Raw genomic sequence first — 18,939 nt, 5'->3', positions numbered from 1 at the left:
GGGAGTCTGGTCAGGATTCCAGCTCTGCTGTTTACTAGCTGTAGCAAAATGGAAATTGTTTAATGTCTCTGGTTCTCAGTGTATCATCTGTATAAAGGAAATCAAGAACCTATGTACCTGGATGACTGGAAAGTTTAAACAAATGCCATTTCTAAATTGCCTAGTGTTGGATGGTATGTGTCATTTCAGAATGACGAATGAGCATTGGAGGCTGAGAGAGGGCAAGGGGTTTGACAAAGAGTTCAAAGGGTGGGGAATGTAAAAGGAGGACCTCAGGTACCGTGACCATTCACATTTGGTTCTCTCCACTGTTCTGACCCATGTTGCAGACACCAGGGAGATCATCTGGTGGTTCCTTTTTCCATACCAGGCGCACTTGAGAGGGCTCGGCATGAGCTTAGAGCTGATGCCTCCTTCAGCAAGTGTTTATGAAGCATGTGCTCCATGCCTAGCTCAGCTGGACCTGGGGATAAGAGCTGATAAATCCAAGTCCCTGTCCTCCAGGAGCTCACAGTCTGGAAGAGAATGCAGAGGCAGAGGAATTGGTCAGGGATGTGAGAAGCAGTCTTCAGTGTCCCACAACGATCATTGCAAGACTCATGGCAGGGAGGGTCCACCTCTTCTGAGGATGTCCAGGAAAGCTTCAGAAAGGACAGGATGCAAATAGAGTCTTGAACAAAGAAAGGAAACATTCCTGGTGGAGAATGGAGAGAGACTAAGGTGGGATTATCAGAGATAGACAATAGGGCATAGGGCAAGATGAAAGTGCAAGCCTGCTTTGCATGTTCGTGGATGGATGAATGGTTTGTAGAGGAGTGGGGGTAAGTGAAGGAGTAGGAAAAGACCAGGTTTGCCTAGATCAGGAAGAGCTTGTAGGTTAATCTAAAAATTTGGATTCTCCTAAGGACAATGGGGAGCCATAGAGGACTATAAGCAAAAGAATGATGTTGCTATATTTTGATTTACAATTGGGCACAGTGAACACAGATTCGGATGCAAGCCGGGCATTTTAACTCCATGTGCATGGCACACTCAGCTGTGCATGTCACTCCATTTATCTGCTGATGTAACTACAGGCCAAGGAACTCCAAGAAATGACAGTAACTACCAGAAACCACAAGAACCTCCTAGAGGAGAGTCCTTGATTTTGGACTCCCAACCTCCATAACTATGAGAGAATAAATTTCTGTTGCTTTAAGCTGCCCACTTTGTGGCAATTTGTTATGCCTGTCTTGAGAAAGCAGTACGCCTGCTACAAGAGCTGATGAAAAAAATGTTATTTAGTTTTATTTTTTGAAGCAGAGTTTGCCTTATAGCCAAGGCTGGCCAGGAACTATAATCCTCCCACTTCAGCCTCCGGGTGCAGGAATTGAGGGCATGTACCACCTTGTCCAGCTCAGAAAAAGATACTTTTAAGGAAAACTGATTTTGGTGGAAATGGAGGAATGTGCTTCCAGATGGTTTGGATATGGTTTGAGGGTCCCTTAAGGCTTCACATGTTAAAATTTAATCCCCATTGTGAGGTATGAGAGGGTGGATACTTAATATGACTGTGGTGTTTGCAGGTAGGCCAATGGATGACGAAGTTAGATAAAGTCACTAGGCTGGAGTCCCATTTTTTGTATCCTGGTGTCCTTATAAGAAGAGAGAGAGAGAGAGAGCGCTTGGACAGACAGGTCCTGGCAGGTGAAAAGGTGCAGATTGTTTTGGGAAACCCCACAGGATATTGTGGAAACTCATTTGAAATCAGTAGGAACCATTCAAACAATTGGAGGGGCAAAAAGACAACCACTCCTTTGCTTTTCGTCATCACCCCATGTACCCCCACTTACATTATTAGAATGAATTCTAGTACCTGAAAATTTCCAAAGACCACATGGTGTGTCTTTCAGTTAGAAGGTAGTCTGTTCTATCCCAGATATTAAGAGTGAGAACTAGAATTCCTGACCAATTCACAGGAATATCATTAACCACATGGGGTCGCTGTTGAAGACTGGTTTCATACAGCCTCAGGTACCCTCCCTCATTGAGGTGGTGATTTCTTGCAGGCTTAAATCCCTGCACAAGGCACAGCTGGAACTTCAGATGTGATTAGTCCCAGAATGGGCTAACATTCTTCATATCAAAACTGTGGCAGTTGCTCTGCAGGAGCAGGTGGTCTGTATCTGAAACAAGAACTGAACTCATCTTCCTGACTTGAAGTCTAAGCCTCTGCTTCCCCATCTGGACAATGGCACTAAGAATGCACCTGCTTTAAAGGGATGGAGGAAGGTGTGTGTGACGTGGAGCATGACAACAGCACAATGCCTGGCACAGAAAATGCTTGCATTACGATTTAAAAGTTTTCTCCCTCCTTTTCTCTTGCTTTCCTCCCTCCTCCTCCTTTTTCTTTTTTATTTTGAGACATTGGGTCTCACTATGTATGTAGCCCAGGTTACCTCCAGCTTATGATCCTCCTCCTACCTCACCTCCCAAATGCTGAGATTATAGGTTTGCTCCAGTATGCTTGGTTTCTCCTTCTTCCTCTTATTGCTCACTTCCCAGTCTCTTAGAACACCGTGTGTCTGTGTGTGCATGCTGAATGTATGTCTGTGTGTGTGAGTGTATGTGTGTACCTGTATGTTTGTATATATATTTGTATGAGTATATGTGTGTGTGTGTAGCTATATATAAGTCTGCATGTGTATGTATATGCATGCATAAACTTGTGTTTGGGTGCATTCACATATGTATATGTACACATGTGTTTGTGGGCATATGTGTTTTGTGTGTGCATGTGTTTGTGTGTTGGTATACACATGTATGTGCATGCACATGTATGTATGTATGTATGTGCATACATGTGTGTACCTCCAGCATGGGACATTCACTCTTGAGCAGTGGAGTCTGTGTTAGACTGATAGACTTCTGCCTAGAGGGCCTGATTCTTCCAGAGCAGGTAAGGTCAGCGCAGTGCTCACAGTTATCCTTACCTGTCCTCCCAGTAATGACGCCCCCACAAGCCACCACAAAGGAGCCAGATTTGTGGTGAGAGGTGGAGCTACGTTGCACTGAGTGGAAGTTGCACTGACATGGGCTGGCCTTTGGAAGCTCCTCCTGGCTTCCAGTGTAGCAGGAGGGTCCTGGAAGACAGAGAGCAAGGCAGAGGAAGGGGTGTCCTTTATTCTTACAGGTGCTGCTGCAGGTCTGCTATCAGGGAAGACCCTGAGGATGTCACCCATAGTGACTTCAGCAAGATGTTAATATTGGTGCCTCAGTTTTTCTCATCTGTATAATGGGAATGTTTTAGTTGAGAGTCCTAAACTCAAAAACATCCCCAGGCCAGATAGCCAAATAAGTGAATCAGGTTAATTTGAAAATATCCTGACCCAAAGGGGCAGATATTATTCAACTTTAGCCAAGTATTGCTCTGTGAGAAGTGGATCTCAGAACTCCTGATTTCCCAATTATTCAAGAAAGGGCAGAAATCTGAATTTGTACATGAAATCCTGCAACTTTTCACAGTAGTAAAACATCAGAATTTTCTTAAAATACACTGTGTGGTATAAATAAAGCATCCAGATATGGTGGTTAGGTCACTACTTTGTGATCTCTGCTGTCAAGAACCTGGCCTAGGGCTGTGTATTTAGTAAACAGTAAATTATGTATGTAAATTGGATGCTGTTGGCTCTGGGGATGAAAGAAAGGGAGAACTGGGGAGAGGGAGAGAAGGGGAAATGAGATGTATAGGGAGAAGTTAGCCTGAAATAGTTGGAGAGCCTTAAGGGGCTGAGAGAGATTCCCCCACCTTAGCCTAGTATGAGGCCTCTGGGACACACCAGAAACCCATAACTCCCTTATGCCTCAAACTTGGCATGTTCAAGATTGGGTCCTCCAGGGTCCCGAACATCTCTTCCCTCTGTGGTCACAGCATATGATGGGCTCTTGACCAAAAGCAAGTGCCTTTCCCTGCCCTACTGTCACTGAGCCTCAGCACCAGAATAAAAGGGGTTCAGTACAAGGCTGGAGGTTTTTGTGTTTTTCAATCCAGCATTTGAAGCCACCAGACTAGATGAAACTGCACCAATGGGATTCCAGATAACACCCAGTGCCACAGTGGACTGGGGTCAAGGGAGCCAAAGGCGTTAGTGAGTCCAGCTGCCCACGTGTCCGGGTGATTTCTTTCAAATGCTTTTGGCCGTCATCCAGGGAGATGTCGCTTCCCTGGGCAAGAACTCCAACCTCCCGGGATTCACTTTTTTAAGTGGGGAGAGTAACACGCAGCTCTCAAGCTTGTTGGGAGGAGTAAGTGGTATATCTGGTTCCTCTTTTCTTCCCACTTTGCGCATACCCCTTCAATCCTTACTCTTGCTTACCCTCTGTGTCCACCTGACTTAGGCGTCCATGTGGGAGCCTGAAGAGCAAAGGCTCAATAGAGGTCTCTGACCTCTAAAAGCCCTTATTCACTGAGGGCCTCTATTGACATGTGTAAATGTAGGTTTCCATGCAGCTCCCAAAGAAGTTGGGCTTCCTCAGAGCTATGATTGGCAGACAGACAGAGGGCCCACTTTTCACCTTGCTTTGATCAATCCAGGAGGGATGAGGGTGTGATTAGGGCTGATTTAGGGATTCACATTTGCTTGTTTCTCTTCGGGGAAGTACACTATGGAATTAAGAACAGAGATTCAGACTCAGGCCATCTCTCTGTGCCAATTTCAGGTCTGCCATTATGAACTGGGTGTCTTTGGGCAAGTGTCTTAACCTCTCTGAGCTTCGGCTCTATTTACAGTAATGTCACCATTAATAATAGAAGTGGATCAAGAGCATGCGAGAGAATTTCAATGGCAAATAAAGTGCTCAAGTTCTCAAGTTTATCCACTTGCTATGTTGATGTTAAGGTATTGTTCAGTCCACAAACTTTAACCAAAAATTAGCACCTTTGGTGTTGGGTAGCACTCAAATCAAAAGGGAAAAATCTAAAAGTCTTCAAACCAAACATGACTTCCAGAGTCCAACAAACAATAATAGGTGAAGGGAGAGCCAATGCTCTTCTTCCTGAAGATTTTTAAAAGCATATTGGAGAGTCTGGGTTATTTCCCCACAAACTCCAAGGCCTTGGAGCAGAGCTGTGGACTGGAATATGGGTTCCAACAGAGATGTGGGAGAGGGATTGAACAGAATGGAAGGATTATCTGCAGCTTCTAAGAGGGGTAGAAGGTGGTAAACTACCATGGAAACGGGCAGAAACTTACAGAAGAAAAGTTGAGGTGGGAGTAGGTAGAATGTAAATAAATTAAGTTGAAAATACCCTTTGAGGCTGGGAATGTAAGTCAGTGGTAGAGAGCTTGCCTAGCATGCACAAGTCCTGGGTTTAATCCCTAGTACTGCAGAAACAAAAAAGGAAGAAAAGAAAATATCTTTTGAGCATTTATGATGATTCTAGGCAGCTTGGAGACATGGTCTGTGACCCATTCACAGAGTTTGCTGACTACAAGAGGAGACAGACACTGAGCAGGAAGTATAGATGCACAGAAATCTGCAGAGGAGAATTTCAGGGAGTTGTTGGAGGAATACAAGGAAACCCTGTATAGTTTGCTGCAGTCTCCAAATGGCATGTTGGTGTTTTAATGATAATGATAATAAATAGCAATTATGGAGAACTCCCCACTGCCAGGCATTTTGCATGTATGATCTCATCAAATCCCCAGAGCAAGCCATTGAAATAGATATTTTAAAGAAGTTGAGGCTCTGGGAGGTGAAGTCATGCCTGTGGTCACTTGGTCATCAAGTGGTGAAGTCCGATCTGGGTACAAGATCTCATGGGACTGTAGCTTTTAACTCACCCTGCTTGGAGGTTGGCAAGTTGAATGTGACCAAGAAGTAGCCTGCAGTGTCCAGCTTCTCTTCTCCTCCTAGAGAGCATTAACAGGAGGAGGAGAGATCCTGGAAGAGCAGACGCACTGGAAGGGAAGTCTGACGTACAGGAGGGAAGAGAGGGAGGGCCAAGGGCCATCTCCATTTCTTCCCTTTGGTGGTGACTTTGTTGTCTCTTTCCTGCAGAGATACACAAACGTGGCATTCATTTTAACTCCTTGGCACCTACCATCTATGGAGCTAGGTCTCCCATGTGTGTGTTTTTGACTTTCCTTTTTTCCTTTTTTTGTTTGAGTATGGTATCTGTTGAGGTTCACACAGTGCCTGAGATTGATTCCTCTGCAGATTGAAGGATGAAAGAAATTGCCTGATTTTCAGCTGTCTGTGCTGCCACATTGGGTTTCATAAAATATTCCAGGGACCAGCCCCTCAATTTAATAAATGAAGGAAGAGGGAGCATATTTTTGAGATCCTTCCAACTCTTGGCAAAGCCAGGGACTCATGTGGAAGAAGAAACAATCCTAATTTAAAATCTTCCTGAACTTACGCATAGCATGAAGCCTGGTCCCTAGAAGGGTGCTTGGTGTTGGAAGTTGTTTTCTTCCCAGGCCCTCCAAAGATGCCTGAATGGGTGACTGTGGCAAAGACACCCTGCTGATAACCCCTCTTCTGGATAAGGTGAAGGTTGAGACTTGCAGTTGGCACTGAGAAGAGGAAGAGGCCCAGGCATATTTTTAGAATCAAATTGGACAACTCCTCTTTGTTGTTTTGAATGTTCTGACACTTTCCTCCCTCCCCCAACTTCTGTTTTCCTTCTTCAACTGGAAGTGGTCTAGACCAAAACTGAAAGTTGGATGTCTAGGAGTGAGGCTGAGCTATCTTCAGTGGAATCTTTTATTTTGGAGTTGCCAGGGTGAGATGCTGGGGCTGGATCAGGCTGCTGAAGACCTCACTACACAGGCCAATGTTTAGTCAGATTTTTCACAGTAATGGATTGCTTTTTCTATGCCAATACTTGGTGAAGACCAGCCATCTTTGATCTCTCAGGACCTCAAGGCCTGATGACTGGGAGAATAATAATCAAAATATCCCAATGTGAAGACTTAAAATGAGGGACTATGTATATGAAGTGTTCTCCATCGAGAGGAGGGATTAATTTAATGAGGCCAAGGAAGGTGGTCAGGCAAGCTTCAATAGCTTTGATTTAAATGCTAAAGAACGTGTAATCTTAATAAATCTTGAGATCCCAGATGGATCAGTCTGATCTTGGTTCTGTAGCATAACTGACAGTAACAAAAGGTAAACCTGATTTTTAAAAGTCATTCAAGCTTTTATTAAATTTTTGAAAAAAGTAGTCAATGAGGGAGGTCCCTTTCTTAAGATCCTCCCATTTCCAAATCTCAACTACCAATGCTACAAATTTCATTTACTCTCAGGTCTCTTGTATTGTTTACAAAATGTATTTCTCTGCTGCATGCTGGTTCATGCCTGTAATACTAGCTGCTTGGGAGGGGAAGATTGGGAGGATTGTTGTTGGAGGCCATTCACAAAAACTTCTCAAGACCCCACCTCACACCTGCACACCCATGTTTATTGCGGCACTATTCACAAAGGCCAAGTTATGGAAACAGCCAAGATGCCCCACCACCGATGAATGAATTAAGAAAATGTGGTATTTATACACAATGGAATTTTATGCAGCCATGAAGAAGAACAAAATGTTATCATTCGCTGGTAAATGGATGGAATTGGAGAACATCATTCTGAGTGAGGTTAGCCTGGCCCAAAAGACCAAAAATAGTATGTTCTCCCTCATATGTGGACATTAGATCAAGGGCAAACACAACAAGGTGATTGGACTTTGATCACAAGATAAAAGCGAGAGCATACAAGGGAGGGGTGAGGATAGGTAAGACACCTAAAAAACTAGCTAGCATTTGTTGCCCTCAATGCAGAGAAACTAAAGCAGACACTTTAAAGCAACCGAGGCCAATAGGAGAAGGGGACCAGGAACTAGAGAAAAGGTTAGATCAAAAAGAATTAACTTAGAAGGTAACACACATGTACAGGAAAGCAGTGCGAGTCAACTCCCTGTATGGCTATCCTTATCTCAAGTAGCAAAAGCCCTTGTTCCTTCCTATTATTGCTTATACTCTCTCTTCAACAAATTTAGAGATAAGGGCAACATAGTTTCTGCCTGGTAGTGAGGGGTAAGTGGGGGTAAGGGAGGGAGCGGGGGGAAGTGGGGAGAAATGACCCAAACATTGTAGGCACACATGAATAAAATAAAAATTAAAAAAAAAGACCCCACCTCAATCAATGGCTGGGTGTGGGGGTACATGCCTGTTATCCCCAACTATTGCAGAACAGCACAAATAGGAAGATTGTGGTCCATGTTGGCCTGGGCATAAAACAAGACCCTGATTCAAAAATGATAAACACAAAAGGGTTAGCAATGTGACTCAAGTTAGTGGAGCACCTGCCTAGCAAATGCAAGGCCCTGAGTTCAACCCCCAGTATCATGTCCAAAATGTATTTCTCCTGTATTATTTATATCTTTGTTAAATAGATAACTCATCTCTGTATTTTGTAGTTGTTCTTTTGAAGAATATTGGCTTTATTCTGCTTCCTAAAGAGGTGGAGAGAAGGGATTTTAAATATTCACATTTTAATGATTTTTATTCCTGTTACATGGGGATTATTCCTTTAAATTGGGTTTCATTAAGATGAGAACTAGGAGAAAGACCACCCTGGTAAAGGGGAATGACATGAAGAAATAAGAAGAATAAGAGGAAGATAAGGTTGGAGAAGTTAAAAAGGACTTGAGGCCAACGATTAGCAGTCTGGACTTGATCCTGAGTATAATGGAATCCATTAAAGGTTTGTTGCTTGTAGGTTTTTAAGTTGGATGAGATAGGATCAGATTTGTATTTTATGAAGATAGTACTGATGGCTTGTAGAAAGGTTGGGTTAGATGGAGAGAGAGAGGCTGGCAATCAGAGAATCAGTCAGGAAACTGTTGCAAAAGCCTAGGTCATGGAAAACAGTGATGGAAGTCAGAGCTATTTCAGGTGGAACAGGCAGGGGAAATGACTTCACATGCTTATCAGTGTCCACCCATTTGTCAAGGTGGTCATGAAACAAAGCATTATGGACACCCTATGCCTTGGCTCCCAATCTGTATGTGCAGTAATAATTGCATCTGTAATTAATTCTGAAGACATGGACCTATGGACTCAGAACAAGCATCTGGGTGGGGCTTCTCCATATTTCCAGCTTTCCTGCCCCCTTCCCACACACTCTCATCTCTCGGGATCAACCTGGTAGTACCGCCCTCTTTCTCAACCTGTGGACCCTCCCTGCATGGCTTGAAATGTAGGTCGAGCCATGAGGAGTTCTTTTCCAAGGTGTACCCAAGAGAAAGGAGACAAATGGATCCATCTTCTGAGGGGGACGACAAGGACTCAAGTGCAAACTCCACCACTCTTCAGGCATCACCTTACCTCCAAAGTGTCAGTCTCCTCATCTGTGGAGTGAGAAGGAGTGCTTCTTCTAAAAGACTATAGAAATAATGGGATAACCCAGATAAAATGCCCAGCCATGTACATTGGTGCTTTGTAGGTGCTCAATATATGTTCATTTCCTTTCATAGACTTTTGACTTACTAGTGAGGAGGAGAAATAAATGTGTCTGGAATCTGTTAGAATGATACTTTTATAGATGAAGACATTGAGGTTCATGCAGGAGGTATAAATACATGTAAATTTCACTAAATGTAGAATACAGTTTGTATTACAGCCAAAACTTGCTCTGTTTCAAGTTGAATATGGATACTTGTCCCATAGCAAACTGGATTCTACTTCTGGCTCCAAAGGACTGTTTAGAGGTAAGGTTCTGAAGTCTACAACACTTAAGTTTATGACACACAGCACATTTGTTGACCAGGGAACTAGGAAGCTGGAGTCTAAGGGCTGCCATGGAAAGTTTGAGTCTATGAGCATCAAAACAATCTGTCCTCTGACCTGGAGTGATGGGCCAGGGATCCCCTCAATGGGAGGCTTGTCCATAAGAGAGTTTATCATGGACAGCGATGTAGTTGGGACCAAACTGCTTTGCAGCAAGTGCATTGTATAAAGAGAAAAGCAGGAGAGAAGGAAGGAGTCATATTCCAGGGTCTGAAGGGGAGATACTGTAGGCCTTAGAAAAAATGATTCTCAGCTTGGGGAACCCTCTTCTTTGTGCCATGAAGGTCAGCTAATTTTAGGATGTTGTATTAGAATGACTCTTTTTGCCTTACAGTACTTAACTTGCACAATTCAACTTTGAAAGCAAACAAAGACAGGGGAATAAAAATTGAAGTATGCAGATGGTTTGGACCGGTATTCTACTCAGTGAGTATGCACACACAGCGTGAGCATGTTCTGGGGAGAAGTGATCCATCAGCTGGGTGTCAGCTGGCTCTGAGTCCATGTGTCTCTCTATATGAAGTGTCGCACAGCACCCAGTGTGAATCTAGCAGTTAACAGTTTCAATATTTTCATGCAACATTGTCCCAAGTACGTAGCTATTAGATTTTCTTGGACACAAGTAAAGAAATAGTGATTTGTTGCAAGACAGTCGAGACATCTGGCCATGTGCACAGATTGTGAGAAGGTGTCTCAGTCTCCATTAAGGAACCTATGATAGTGATTCATGATGCTCCCCAGCTCCTGTACTTTTCTCCTTCTGAGGACCCAGAAGACTAAACAATATTAAACTCAGATGGGGCCATGTGACAGGTTCTGATTAAGAAGTTGTGAGCAGAATTTATATGTGCTACTGCAGAGTATTTAATTGCCAGAGCAAATTGATCAAGAGCTCTCTTTTCCTCCAGCACGGTAACCATTTGTGTCTGCTTTGCAACCCAGAGGTCACAAGTGACTATGGCCATGTGGGTGAAAAACATGTAATAGTGAGCAAGAGACAAATTTTTGTGGTTTTATCTCAGATTTTGGGCTTTTTTGTCACAGCAGCGTAACACAACTCATTTTGTCTGACACAGAAATTTTTAAAGAGGAATTTTGGATATGTGTAATTGTCACCTTATGCTGTGATTCTGGAATCTATGTCATTCTGGCTCTACTATTTACAGAACGCTGCTGGGTACTTCACACACATTCATTATCTCACTACTTCCCCTGGAACTGACAAAATAATTCCCATTTTGGAGATGAGGAAATGAGCATAGAGTAGTCAAATACCTTGTCCAGATTCACAATGACAGAGATGGATTAAAAAGTCAGATTTCTCTGGCACCAAAGTCAGTCCTCTCTCAATTATGTCACCCGTCCTTGCAGCTTCCAAGTTAGGTTCCCCCAAAAGAGAGGGCTGGACAGCTAGGATTTGGCAATGGAACTGCTCCACCCAGTCTTGGCCACCCTCATGCCAGCCAGTTCCTGCCATGTGCCAAGCCTCCGAGCACCTCCACTTACCCCATACTCCCTCCTACACTAATCATATTTATTCTCGCCATCCTGGCAGGGTGTTCCACTGCCTAATTACTGTTTAGAAACCTCGGAAGGTGGAAAACATGATGTTAAGTGCTTAATGGTTAAAGGATTCACGTCAAGTCTAGAGAGGAGGGAGTCTGGGGGGTTGTTGGTACAGGGCAGGGTGGAGAAACTGGAGATTCAGACCAAAGAAGGTACATTGTGTCATAGAAAGGTGGGGCAAAGGAGAAGGCTTTGGCACTTCCAACTCAGGCTGAAGTCAGCTCTTAGATTATGTGGATTGGATTATGCAGCTGTTAGGAACACCAGCATCTGCCATTGTCACCCCGATTCCTCCTAGAGCCAAGTCCTTGTTTTTCCCATTTTATCACAAATACAATAGTACTTTGTAAGACACTTACTAAGTGCCAGGAACTTTGTTATGAACTTGACAGTCATAGTCTCATTTATTCTTCACCGCCATAAGGTTGGCTCTTGTCCCCATTTATAATTTGAGGTTGACAAGGTGACATGACTTGTTCAAGGATGCACAGCCAAGAATGGCATATCCCAACCCAGGTCAGCCTGGATCCTTGGCCTGGACTCTTAAATCAGCTGTGTATTTTTCTTGAATAAAATGTGGAAGAACAAAGCCAGGCATTTTCAGAGTCACAGCAACGTGACTGTGACTTCAAGTCCTGTGTCTATGCTTTTTAACCTGTCTGAATCATGGTACCTACTTCACTCAGGTGAGAATTGTGGATACATATAAAAAATATTAAGAAACCAGCATCTTTCCAATAGATTCTCCAGTCTTAGTTTTGGAAGGCAGTTCAGTGATAATTCTCTTTACTCCAGACTTAGGAATTTATTGCTCTCTTACATGTCTCTCAAGATGAGTAGCTCACCACCTATTGAGGCAGTCCTATCACGGGTTGTACTGTGCTCTGTCTCAGGGAGCCCCACCCGAGTAAAGGAACAGGCAGGGAACAGCTCTCACCCCCAGGGGATGTGGGAAGAGTAGGAGGAGAGGAGAGGGGTGGGCATTTAATGGCCGCGTCCTGGTGGGTGTCCAGGTGGGCACGCCTGTGATGCTGATGACTAGATGGTGATAATGGGCCATTTCTCTAATTGGCATTAATGACACCATTTGGCCTGAGTATCCACCTCCTGCTTTCTCTCCTGCCACACCTCTCTGAATCTCTGCTCTGAATGGTGACACCTGACTGCCCAATATCCCAGCTTGTCTGGACAGCACTGGTTGGTTCTGAAAACTGGAACAAAGGGTGTGCCTGGGTTCTGGTTCCTTCCAGACCCAGACTGCAGTTCTGGTCTTCCTTGACCTGGACACAAGTGCAAACCTGGTTTCCTTCCAAAGTGGGATTGACATTTTCTGAAAGCAGAGGCCACCAATGACCTAGATAATGGTCTGGACCAGAAATCACCCCACACTGGGATTTGACATGGTTTCCAGGGGCCAGAGGCCAGCTACCAGAGGAGACACCAAAGGGGAGCAGACATACTGACTGATGGAGCCAGGGGCAGAGGGAGGCACAGAGAATTGGAATGTGAAATAGGGAATGAAGGAAGGAGGAAATAATGAAGAAAAGAAGGAAGGGAAGGACAGAGGAAGGAAGGAAGGAGATGAGCACATGCTTTCACAAATGCTGCTTCTCTGGGGAAGCACTCCTCATTGCTTTTCTCCTTCCCTCTCCTCCTACATGCTATACTCTTTATACAGAGACTTCTAAATACAAGGGGTAGCAAGGAGGAAGAGCGAGCAAGTATTCTAGTGTGGTGCTCGGTGGAGTCAAGTTAAGCATGAGTTTTGGCATCTCTGAGATATAACCATGACTGCAAAATGGAAATTCCTCCCTCCCAGGTGGTCCTGGAATTTAGTTATTATGGGAAATTTCTTGGAGACTCTGGAGATGCTCAGAGGAAAGCTAGGGTTGTCATCCTTCACAGAGTGAGGCGGCCTAGAGGACCCAGGCTTGGCTCCCTCTTACTGTGGACAGCTCTCCATGGGCAAAGTATGCACAACATTCAGAAGCTGGGTGCTGGCTGAGGCTGGCAGCCAGGAACACCTGCATCCCAGGGCAGACATCCTGAGTGCCTCTGTGGGCTTCAAGGCATATCCTGAGGGGCAGTGGGAGAGGGAAGAGAAAGGAATAGCTGCCTGGGGGTTGGTGGGCAAGCACTGTGAGTGAAGTTACCATTTCCTGAGCACTGGCCCTATGTTCCTGACTAGTACTTCTTTCATTAACTTTGGGAGGGTTCTATCAGTCCCACTTTACAGATGGGAAACTAAGGCCCAGAAAAGCTAAGGTCACACACTCCATGTGTGTGGGGTGGGGTAGGTAGAGATAGGGTAAAGCTTTCAACTTGTTCAAATACAAAAGCAGGGACATGGTCTTTCCCTTAGGAGGGGTCCAGCGGTCTGAACTCATTAGTCCAGGGCTACATGCAGTAGGTTTGGGGTTTCTTCTGGGCAGCTCCCTGTAGCCTGGAAGGAGGGAAGCAGATGGAGGTGAAGAGTCTGTGGCCTATTCTGTGCTCTGGCAGGGGACCTGTAGGATGGGCCCTTGGTGCAGCCAGCATGAAGCCCCAGTCTCCTGCCCTGCTACTGCTCTTCACACTCCTCTGAGCAGCACTACCGTGATGTGCAATTTGTTTCTTCCCATTCTAGGCCTCAGTCTTTCCAGCTGCAGAGGGAAGAGGTGGTGCTGAGTGGCATCACGGGACTGTCATCTAGACCTGAGACTGCTTCCCTCAGGTGGGACCAGCCTGAAGGTGAGGAGTTGGAGAGGAGATCCTGAGGCCATGATCTTGGGAAGCTTCCAGATGAGAGAAACAGATCGCAAATGTACAATCACACACCCTACCACATAAATCTGAAATGTACAAAGGGCCACAAGGGAAAAGCCCTAGAGTCTAGAACTATTGGAACAAAGTGGTGATGTTACTACAGCAAAATCTTTACAGGCCTTGGATGTTAGGCCCATACTTGAACACTGAATTTCTCCTTTTGCTCTCCTTATTTCTACTCTCAAAGATGAGAATTTCACCCTGGCCTTTTTTATTCATCAGTTTATTCAGATCATTCAACAACTTTTTCTTGAGTGTGGCTCTGTATTAGGTACTGGAGATAGAGCAGCAAAAAAGCAGATGTGGTCCTGAACTTGGAAACAGTGCAGCACAGTAGGGAAGACACAGAACCCAGTTACAGAAGATGACTGAAAACATTGGCAAGTGCCATGACAAAAATAAAGCAGGGAAAAGGCAGAGAGTGAGGAGTGAGGATGAGGGAATACTGTGAAGTAGACCAGGAAATGGCTCTCTGAGTAGGTAACATTTAAAGTAAGATTGACTGACAGGTGCCAGCCCTTCAAGGACCTGGAAAGGGCCTGGCAGGTGCAGAGACCAGCAGGTGCAAAGGACCTGAAGCAAGAAAGAGGGCTATTGGTTCTTTTTAACTATCGATAGTCCTTGTGACATACAATTTGGACCAAAAGATGCTTGACTTTGGAGACCTGATGAAAGTGGAGGCAGCTTCCCCCCTACCCTCCAGTCCTGACTGTTTCTGGTTCCTCCACTTCTGCTTCTTCCCACGCCTTTCTCGTGTCTCCCTTCACCACTACATTCCCGGCATGCTCCATGGCTGAGCACAAGAAGCTGAAAACCTCTTTCTGGACCCAAGTTCTTACTCAACCTTGAGGTCAGAGAATCTTCCCTCAGACAGAGGTCTCTGATGTAGTGTGTCTGGGGCACATGACACTTCTTTGACCCAAGCCCACAGATTGGGCAAAGCCAAACATATCATTCATTCGTTCACTCATTTGTTTGTTCCTTCATTCATCGGTAGCTTTACCACCACCACCCATAACAATAAGAGCAACAAGGGGAAGTTAGCAAGGAATGTTTTCTGAGGACACATAACTGGGACCTTGAGTTCAGGCAAGAGTTTTAGAAGGAACTGAGACATAAATTGAATCCTGGAAGATGAGAAGGAATTATCTAGTGGAGGGAATCATGAGAAAAAAAGAACTTCCAGTTCTAGAATTTGCCTGTGTAAAGGCTCTGAGGTGTTAAAGAGCACGGGGCATTTGTGGAACTGCAAGAAGTTTATACAGACTTAGGGATACTAGAAAAGCAGAGTGTATGTAAGAATCTGGCTGAGGTCTTCTGGCTTGTAGAAGATCAGAATGCACAGGGTGCTGTCCACCAAAATTTTTTGTTTGTTTGTTTTTGCATCACAAAGTCCCTTAGCAGAGAGCCAAGCCTCTTGAAGGTAAATTATTGCATGGGATGAATGAAGAGGGAAGGGATGGTTAACTTTGACTTTCTTTTGAAGAATGTGACCACTATGGGCACCCCCCGACTTCTAGGTTTTCTCCTCTAAGTTACTGTCACGGCCCACATGCCTCTCCGCTTTTTCCACCTTACCCAGAAATCTCTACCCCTTCTGCCACATGATGTTTTTTGGCTCCATAGAGCTCAGGCTTGACCCCTGGGCTGCCACGAAGAGCATGAGTCAGAGGAGGACAGGATCGAGTGAGGGAGACCAATTGGAGAGGCTTGTGGTCTTCCAGGACTGGGGCAGTGGTAGAGTGGGCGCAGAGTGAGGCAATATTTGACAGACTCTCAGGGGACCTATGGAAGGTTTTTGTGTGGCTTGGATGAACCTATAGATGGTCACAGTCCCCGAAAAAAGAGACACAAGATGTAAGGCAGGGAGGCCGGGAGGCTGGGAAGGTCTAGAACCTGTTGCACTTAGAACCACACAGCTGCATGACCTTGAGCGACACCTTAACTCTTTTACTTTCTACTTCTTCATCTGTGAAGTGGGGAAACAAACAATACCTAGCTTATAGGTGGCAGTAAGAAAGTAAAGGAGTAGCCCTTAGCGCAGTGACTGGCACACGAAGCTGTATCACTGTTTGTTAAATCCATTCCTGGGTAGCGTTCAATAAACATGTGGTTACTGCAGAGCCAAAGTCTGGGAGGGAAGACCTAGCTAAAGGCAAAGATGTGAGATTTATCTTCCTGGTTGTTGTTCCTCTCTGCAGGATAAATATTTGTAGGGTTAATGTTAGAGCACTTCAGAGAATCAACTCTTCACAAACTGCTTCAGATACATTGGATGAATTTACTTCTATTCAAACAATTAATATGCCAATGGCAAAGCAAGCCACTCCACTCATCAGAGGTGCCCGGGGACTAGTTGTTGGTAACATGTCAGTATTTAGTTTGAGTTACAGTACATGTTCTGGAGCAATAAAACCACAGTCCATTTAAAAAAATGCTTTTCACTTTTCTTTACTCAGACAGCTCTTCCTTCCCATTAGCCTGCATTAATAAAGTGTCTGGAATCATGTGAACTCACTTGTAATTTGGTTCTAAGTGGCAGGTCCTTGTACTCTAAATGGCAGCTTGTCCTGAGATGAGGTGACAGCCCATGTCAAAGGGAGTGCTTATCTGTAATCTGCAAGTCCTTTCCAGGTGGCCTGGGTGGTGGCTGATGTGAGTTAAGATGATAAACTTATGATTTCTTTTAATCTGGCTTTGGGCTCTACATTCCTCCCATCCAAGTAGTACAGTTGAATCAAAAGAATTAAAAAAGTATGGCTAGCAAAAGAAGAGATGACTAGGCAAGAAGGTAGATCAGCTACAAGCTATAGTCATGTCAGTTGCTGTGGATAATACCACCTCTGAAACTTATTTGGGGTTGGGGGGAACCAACGCTGGTCTCCATTGCGTCTTCCCAATGCTATATTTGGTTGTGAACTGGATTTGGTGGGGACAGCTGGGACCCTCAACCTCTAAGCAGTCTCATTGGCTGGAACAAGTCACCTGTCTGAGCCCAGGTCACTGTAGGGGAGGGGAGCACCCTAACAGGACCACCTTACAAAGTCATGGATTCTGAAAAGAGGGTTCATGGGGGTGGAGGGTCACCACTATCCTAATCTATCCTCACAATCTATACAACATTCCTAAGATTTGTGACTTCAGGTTTGCTAAACCATATAAAGATAGTGATGAAGATGCTGGCTGCAATCACCACTACTAATAGTAACATATACCACTTTATTTAATGCTTATTAAATGTTAGAGGCTTAACTAATGTATATCAGTAATGTAATATTCATAGCAATCCTGTCAGCTTGACATGATCACCAGTTTATAGATAAGGAAACCAAGGCTCCAGAAGGTGAAGTGCATTCTCTAAGGGCAGCTAGTGGCTATAAATCTTTCTGAAGTTGAAGACACGTGGCCTGAATCCTTCCATCATGACCCAGGATGTCTGGACAAAGCTAAATCACATTTACAAAGGAGGTTCTTGGACTTTTTGAAATGGATGCAGCTTTCATCAAATAAATGGTGTGATGAGCCGAGCAGAAGTGAATCAGACACATGAGGCTGATATTTATCTTCCTCCACACAGGGGTTTGGCAATTTCCACGTTCCTTTGGCAAGCAAGATTTGAGCCCTGCCAAAGCCTGGGCTTCTGGCATCATAGTACTGGCCATCAGGTCAGGCTAGGCTCCTGCTGTCCAAATCAGAGTCCTGGCCCCTGTGGCCTCTCCTGCTGTTTCTTCTTGCCCTTGAATCCCCAGGACAGAATGGCAGGAGATCTGGTCACATGTGGGAGCAAGGAGGCTCAGAGCATTGTTTCCTGGAGCACTGTCAGGGCAGAAGGCTCCTAGATGCCAGGAAACCCAGCCTTGGAAAAGATGGTGGCAAGGCCCATCCTTGGCAGCAATGTCAGAAAGAAGCTCCTAGCAGAGAGGAACTGGGCTGGACAGCAGGGGGAGGCTCACCCAGAGTGAGCAGGGAGGTGGCCTGTCTCCTGCCTTTGAGCCTGCTGACGTTAGCCTGAGAAAAAGCAGGTTTCAGACAGGAAGATGTTGGAACAGACAGACCTGGTTAATTAGCCTTCTTTTAATTGTAAACTTCTCCAAACCTTTAATATGCAGATGTGGCATTCTGAGAGGGGAAGCAGCAGGGCCAAGCTTGTCTGCATGGGCAGTGTTTTTTCTTCAGTGTTTTGTGGGACTGGCGTTCTATGGGGTGCACTGAAAGAATGCAGTTGGAAGTGTTCTGGCAGGAGCCAGAGCACCAACTCCAAGATGGCAGGGACCTCGTTGCTTTGCTCATGTCCCCAGAATTTAGTGTGTAATAAGTGGCCAATGCATAGTGAGTAACCCAATGAATGAATAGATGAATGCAGGATGTTCACTGGATCCCTTCCTGCCTGACTGCCATAGTTCGAATCTTGAGCGTCCTCCAAAAGTCCACTTTTCCTGGCTTGATGCTATTGGGAGGTAGTGGAAGCTTTTAAGAGGTGGTGTCTAGGGGGAGGTTTTCATGTCATTGGTGGTATGGCCTAGAAGAGGATGGTGGGACCCTGTTACCTTCCTCTTTCCTTTTGTTCCTGGCCATTAGGTAAACAGGTTTTGTTCTGACACCATTTCTGTCCTGTGATGTGCTGCCTCACCATAGGCCCAAAAGCAATGGAGCCAATGGGCATGGACTAGAACCTCTAGAGCCAAAAGAAACATTTTCTTGATTTATTTCAGGTGTTTGTTGTAGTGTCAGAAAGCTAACATCTTATTGT

At 44.9% G+C, this 18,939-nt stretch overlaps 1 long non-coding RNA gene across 2 annotated transcripts in view; it reads left to right on the top strand.

Annotated features, from left to right (window-relative positions):
• Nucleotides 1–18,939, top strand: part of LOC141423405 (uncharacterized) — a 75,986-nt gene that overhangs the window by 762 nt on the left and 56,285 nt on the right. For both annotated transcript variants that reach the window (XR_012448252.1, XR_012448251.1), the window contains exon 2: nt 14,011–14,114. This is a non-coding gene — a long non-coding RNA (uncharacterized lncRNA). The remainder of the gene's footprint in view (nt 1–14,010; nt 14,115–18,939) is intronic.

The sequence above is a fragment of the Castor canadensis genome, chromosome 5 (assembly GCF_047511655.1).
Source record: "Castor canadensis chromosome 5, mCasCan1.hap1v2, whole genome shotgun sequence".
NCBI classification, from domain to species: Eukaryota; Metazoa; Chordata; class Mammalia; order Rodentia; family Castoridae; genus Castor; species Castor canadensis.
Note: the sequence above shows the minus strand (reverse complement) of the source record. Positions and strands in the feature narration are given on the sequence as shown.